This window comes from Ovis canadensis, chromosome 25 (genome assembly GCF_042477335.2).
Source record: "Ovis canadensis isolate MfBH-ARS-UI-01 breed Bighorn chromosome 25, ARS-UI_OviCan_v2, whole genome shotgun sequence".
Lineage (NCBI taxonomy): Eukaryota > Metazoa > Chordata > Mammalia > Artiodactyla > Bovidae > Ovis > Ovis canadensis.
The window spans coordinates 18,328,103-18,335,075 of record NC_091269.1 but is presented as its reverse complement, the minus strand read 5'-3'; the positions used below and the strand labels follow the sequence as shown (position 1 = coordinate 18,335,075).

The following is a 6,973-nucleotide window of genomic DNA, read 5'->3' as shown; positions in this document are numbered from 1 at the left end:
CAAGAGCTCTTTCTTGTTTTCCAAAAGTTTTTAATACCATACTGTTCTTATTTCATGAATACAAAAAAACTTTCTCATCTCTTGCTGATATGCACTACAGTTCTCTTTTCTTTTGGAGTTGTCTCTCATTTCTTTCAATGTTCTTTCTTTGAATTGTTTTGGTTCTTCCCTCTCATGGCAAAATCTCTCCCGAGGTGTCTACTGGCATTCTCTGTCTGCTAGAGGTGAGGCACTAAACCTCCGTGAAGCTGGCGTCTCATGGACTCTACCGCATAGGGTGACAGGCGGTATTGCCCCATTGTTTCCTTGGAAAACTTCACATATTCACACCTCTACCTCTCTCTTTCTTGGGCTGCAGCCCCTCAGAATGCAGGATTTCACTTATTCTCCCTCATTTCAGTAGGATGCCTCATCCCTGTCTTTGCTTGCATCACTAAGTCCCAAGTATGATTTGTTTTCTCTGCAGAATAAACCCTCCTTCTCCTTGTTGCATAGGTTAACAAAGGAGATAGAGTAGGGAGTGGAGAGGGATGTACCTAATTACCCCCTTGGACACATTTTCAACCAATTCTACTATTTTGTCCCTTACCAGCCAGTCATCCTGCCTCCTGTGGTCCTGGGGGCCTCCAGTCCCTCTGGGGTCCTGCAGTAGCAGTGCCTTGCCTCTTGTGTTCTTTCTCTGTCCTGTTGCTCAGGTACCAACCATTGCCCATCACTCAGGTACCGCCCTCATCTGCCCAAATGTTGCTGATGTTCCCTGTCTTCTAGACTCTATTTCTCTCCTTGTCATTATGGGTTTATCTCATTCACTCACTCATTTATTCATTCACTGTCATTTTATGGGGTTTGGAAGAGAGCATGGGTTCAAGCCTCTATGTGTAATTGGAAACCCTAGAGAAGTTTGAGTCAAAAGCATTGACTATTCAAGTGGAAGTGACCTAGTTCAATCCCTTCATTGGAAGGAAATGCAAATAAAGAAGAAAGACCTTCCTACTTTAAACTGCTCTTGTATTTCAGAGGTCCCTAAGCGTCAGACCTCAGAACAGATATTCTGAGATGTTCCTGTTTGGAACTGGTCAGTCTGGGTGGAGGACAGTGACAGAACTACAGCGCTTGTCCTAGTGAGAAGGAGAGTCACCCCCACACAGGCAGCTAGAAGAGTTCCTCACTGGCAGGTCATGATCGGAGAGGTGACAGGCTTCCCCAAAAGAGAAAGACACCGTCACACAGCCCCAGAGTGGAAATGACCTTCTGGATGACCTGCCCTCTCCGCTCTCCTCCCCCATACACGCGGACACCTCCAGCTGTGACAGCATCCGAGCACAGGGGCAGGAAAAGAGACAAAAGCCATCACCACCTGCAGAGCAGACTCACAAAAGGTCCAGCTGGCTTTGAAACCATGTGTTTCACATCTTTGTTTGCTCCCTATGAATCAAAGTATGGGACCTGCATACCTTCTGCCTCTCCTCTGACCCATAGTGTCAAGAGGGCTCCCTGCCTCCTCCCATCTCCCTTGTTTCTGCTGACACATCCTAACTGGGGATGGCCATGGGAGGGAACACACTGGACCCCCTCAGAAGATGGTGGGCTGGGCCCTCCTCATTTCAGGAGCAGAGAGGTATCCTCCAAGGCCCAAAGCACTTTCAGAGTGGGGTCACAAGCTGTTGTCAGGGAGTTAAATGAAATAATTTATGTGAATCCTCTCTTTCAGTGAGAAGTTATTTCCTTTTATTGACTTTTTAATTTTTATTTTATATTGGAGTATAGTTGAGTTCCCTGATGGCTCAAGTGGTAAAGAATCCACCAATGCAGGAGACACAGGACATGTAGGCTTGATCCCTGGGTCAAGAAAATCCCCTAAAGAAGGAAATGGCAACCCACTCCAGTATTCTTGCTGGAGACTCTCCTGATAGAGGAGTCCATAGCGTCTCAAAGAGTCAGATAAGACTGAACACGCACATGCAGAGTTGATTTACAATGTTGTGTTAGTTTCAGGTGTTCAGCGAAGTGACTCAGTTATACATATACATATATCCACTCTTTTTCAGATTCTTTTCCCACATCAGTTCAGTTCAGTCGCTCAGTCCTGTCCAACTCTTTGCGACCCCATGAATCACAGCACGCCAGGCCTCCCTGTCCATCACCAACTCCCGGAGTTCACTCAGATTCACGTCCATTGAGTCAGTGATGCTACCCAGCCATCTCATCCTCTGTTGTCCCCTTCTCCTCCTGCCCCCAATCCCTCCCAGCATTAGAGTCTTTTCCAATGAGTCAACTCTTCGCATGAGGTGGCCAAAGTACTGGAGTTTTAGCTTTAGCATCATTCCTTCCAAAGAAATCCCAGGGCTGATCTCCTTCAGAATGGACTGGTTGCATCTCCTTGCAGTCCAAGGGACTCCCAAGAGTCTTCTCCAATACCACATAGGTGCCTTTTAATGATTTTTAAAATTTTTTTTTGTTGAAGTGCAGCCTGTTTACAAAAATGTACACAAGTTGCCCTGACCTAATTCACAGTGAACAGACTCATGTGACCAGGATCAGAGCATGACCAGCCCCCCAGGTGCCCCTGCCCTGCCCCACTCCTGTTAAAACCCCAGTGATAACCGATCCTTGGTCTCCTAACACCACAGATTAGTTTTGCATCCTTTTATATAAGTAATTGTGTGGGATGGGATCTTCTGGGTCCGGCTTCCTTTACTCAGCTTTACATTTTGTGAGATCCACCCACGCTGAGTGTGTTGCGTCACTCTGAATGTGTTTAAACTGTAAAGCAATAGATAGAATTAGGTTTTTGCTGTACAATTCAAATGCCATTTAGTGCAATCATTTCTTCTACTTGTCTTAAAAGCTACCAGGAGGAGTAAAAGATTATTTGTATTTTAAGCATATTCATATAATGGATCTGAAATCCTTTCTTTTACGGAAAAGAAATGGCAAGGGAAAGGCAACCGTGATCTGCCTGTGTCATCAGAGCCTGTCAGGTTCTCCAGGTGCCTGACGGGTTTTGTCTGTCTTCTTGCCTGTTCCATTCCCACAGGACCTGGGGGCCCCCTTTTTGGAGGCAGACCGTCCCCACAAAGAAGCAGCCTCTGATTACCCAGAGAACAATGACAGTATCCAATTTTTGTTGCTGTTTTGCAATCTGTATTTAAGTAGTTACATAAATCATCAGGATCACACTGTTCATCTCAAGGGAAAATACAGAAGATGAAGCTGCGTGAGGACAGTGTCATGACCTACTCACACCAGAGTCCCCCATCCAGTGTAATTATGAGATCACTAAAATTAATGAAACTTTTATTTGGCTAATAAAATAGCCTGTGGTCAGATCCCATACCAACAAAATTCATTTCTAATCCAGGAAGGAGGAAAGCCAAATTGAGTGTTCTATGCTCATGTTTCCTGAAACAAAGCAAAATCAAACGAAGGCAAAAAGGAACAGGATATTCGGAAACTGAACAGCGAGCAGCCAGCATCCTTGCTCTCCACGTGGGTATTAAGTGCTGTGCTGACTGCTGTACATTATTCTGTGCTCCGTTAGCCAAGGGACCCCACAGATGCCATAAAAATCTCTGTGAAGGAGTCAAATGCCCAGGACAGCGATGAGATTATTACCTAAACAGCAGATCATGAAAACAGCAGGAAGTTTTTCAGCAGAGTGGAGACAGCTGGCTGAGCACAGTTTCCAGACGCGGTGTGGAGGCACTGGGAGGTAGGAAGGCTTGAGGGGGCCCCGCTGCTCCCCAAGCCTGCTCGCTGCTCTGAGTCTCTGCTCACCTTTCAGAGCAGCTGCTATAGACGTTGAGGTATCCTCATGGCAAAGACACCAACTCAATTACTTTCTTTCATGAAACAGAAATATATCAGTCAGTGGCAGCATTTGAGGAAACACAAGTGTAATGACCCTGATTAGAGAAGGGACGCCAGAAAAGAGGAGACGTTCTCCGGAGGGCACAGCAAGATCTGTGTGGCCACTGGCCCACCAACCATGACAGAGCCCAGCAGATGAAACAAGGCCATTTGTAAACATGAAATTGCCTGATCTTGGCTTCCAGCCCAGCTGCTAATTCATCGGAGGTAGAAATGACCCTGGGAGCCCCTCAGAGATGCAGGTTACTGTAAAAGGCACAGAAGTGGAAACGAGGGCCAGAAAAGGCTTCGGAAAAAGTCACATGAGAAAGAGAAAAGAACAGTTTGTCATTAACAAGACGTCTCCAAGTAAGCCTGTGGGAAGTACAGGCTTTCTTTCACTTGTCAAGTACAGAAAGTACAGAATACATACATACAGCTTCCGCCTCGCTGACACCTTTGAACTTCTTATTGTTTTCTTTTCCAGAACACTTCTGGTAATCTGAATGAGAGGTGGGTAGCATCTCTTATTATACAATTTCTAACAGAGAGTTTGCCAGAATCCTTTCTGGGCACCATCCTCATATTCATCTCCCAGAACAGTGTCCACCCTAAGCCCTTTCTGTGGTTCTCTGCACTCAGAAGGGCTAGCCCCACACCATGGCCCCTCTACTGTACCCCACTCCCCGAATCAGAGCCTGCTGGGCCTGCCAGACTGGGCCCCTACCAAGACCCCTCGGAGCCTGCCTGGTCCTAGGTATGGTCACATCGGCTGTTCCTCCCACTCGAATCAGTTGAATTCAAATGCCCTTTCACATTGCAACCCAGATATTATTATCTCTGCTCTGTGCATGGCTGGGTTAGTGGGTTTAGCACAAACATTCTGAACAAGGAGAGACTCTGTGTTGTGGGGACGAGACAGAACCAAGAGAGATGTCCCTCTGGGGTGGGCAGAGAGAAAAACCCAAACCCTCAGTACCAGGGGGCCCAGAGCCACAGAAGCCCAGGAAATGGCACTGTGCTTCAGCTCCAGAGGGTGGAGGGAGGTAAATACCCAGACACAATTTGGGTTAAGTGTGGCCACCAGACCAGGATCAGCCAATGAAACGGGAGTGAAGTGATGATTCTGAACACTGTTATTTTCCTTTGCTTTTATGCTTGTTTCACAGAACATTAGCAAATGCCACTTGACTTGATTTCCTCTCCCTCTCTGACTGCAGCTGATAAATTTATTTGGTATTTGGTCACTCCTGGCCACAAGCTATTCACCTGAGAAAAATAGACTTTACTTATTTTTGTAATCTCATAATGATACTGAGTGACAGGATCACAGAGACAGAATCCAGTGTGAACAAGTCGCTCCAAGTTCTTGGATCAATTTTGCAATTAAAAATTGCTTGTGCCCCTTTTATTTAATAGAAATGAGTCTTTTACTTTACTTGACAACGTTGAGGGGTCTGGTCAGGGATTTTGTTGAATGTGCTTCAATTTGAGTTTGTCCAGTGCTTGTCTTGTGATTAGCCAAGGGTTGTAGGTTTTTGGAAGGGAGACTCAGAGGTCAGTGGCTTCTCAGGGCATCATATCAAGGCCGCAGGTTATCAGTGTGACTTCTCCCTGGTCACCTGGCCAGTGGGGTGTTTGCCAAGCTTCTCCACCATCAAGTTAACTTTTCTTTCTTTTCCGTGCCCATGGGAAGGAATAGTGAATGCAGAACACACCAGGGGCTGGGAAAGACCATTTATTCACTTATTTGTAATTCTTCCCCAGGAGACGTGCCACTGATGTGGAAGTTCTAGTGCCAGGGCACGTGTCGCCATGTCCTCTCTTCCTGTTGCCATCATGACTATGACCAGTGGCTCCATCAGCTGGGACCCAGAGAGAGGAAAGTGATGACACAAGCTGTGCCCCCTCCTGACTCGCAACAATGTGTAATGTGAACAAGAAATAAGCCCTGGGAATTCCCCAGCTGCCCAGTAGTTGAGACTCCATGTTTTCACTGCCAACAGCCCTGGTTCAATTCCTGGTCAGTGAACAAAGACCCCACAAGCTGTGCAATGCAGCCAAAAAGAAAGAAAGAAAAAAAGAAATGAGCTTTTATTGCTGTGAGGCTTTAAGGTTTGAGGGTGGTATGCGTTGTAGCACTAACACCAAACTGATCCTTCCTCAGGGAAGGGTAAAGTGAGATCATATTCAACAGGGCAGAAGTCAGAAAGTTTGGGGTGTGCAGAGCCTGCACACCCATTTTGTAGTTTAAGACTGACGTGCAGACAGGCCAGAATGATGACAGTGAGCTCTGACATCATGTGAAAGGTGCTGCTTGGGGCAGATGGCTGAAAACCCCTGCCAGCCAGCAGGTGCAGCCCTCCCTTCCAGAAGGGTGCAGCCCTCCCTTCCTAATCATGTAGTGTAATCAAATGATTGTTTCCCCTCGTTGACTTCTCCTCCTGACTCGGTATTTCTGCATGTGGTGTGGTCATCTTTCCTTTAAGATTTTCTTTTTGACGTTGAATGCAACTTATTCCATGGTCAATCATTTCTAAAGGTTCTGCCCCATAGTGTTAACACTGGTCCTCAGCTTTTCATTCCCCAGCCCCATGTCTGTCTCAGACCCTCATCACCTTCTGTCTGCACCACGGTGAAGGGTCCACATTAATCTCCCAGTCTGTCTTCAAACCTCCCTTCTTCTGCTCGAGGTTTGTCTCTAAATCAAAGACCAGCTCAGTTATTTCTACTGTATGAACTACTGTCTTGGTCCACCACTCATGGTCTCACAATCTGTAGTCACCTCAGATCTCCTTAGTTCCTCACATCCAGCTTACATGTTCAACATGCCTGATGGAATCTCATTTCCAAGGATTTATGTTTCTTTGTAAATGTATCACCCCTCCTGTTATAACCTACCCTCTTTTCTCCTTTCCCATGTAGCAAATCCTGGTGCCCTTTAAGTCTTGGTTTACATATCACCTTTTCTCTGATATTTTTGCTGACTCTTTTCCCATTTCAGGTAGAATTAATAATTCCTTCTTCCTTTTCTGATTTAGAAAAATCATACACATCCTTTGATGTTTGACTCAATAATTATCTCTTTCATTACATTTCTGTGACTTTCTTTTCCTTCCTCCTT

The 6,973-nt window shown here is 46.0% G+C and overlaps 1 long non-coding RNA gene across 1 annotated transcript; it reads right to left on the bottom strand.

Annotated features, from left to right (window-relative positions):
- Positions 1 to 1,736: 1,736 nt before the first annotated feature.
- Positions 1,737 to 6,628, bottom strand: LOC138430411 (uncharacterized). The gene is made up of 2 exons (XR_011253156.1): positions 3,616 to 6,628; positions 1,737 to 2,763 (listed from the first exon to the last, which is right to left on the bottom strand). It is a non-coding gene; the product is annotated as an uncharacterized lncRNA (long non-coding RNA).
- Positions 6,629 to 6,973: the final 345 nt, after the last annotated feature.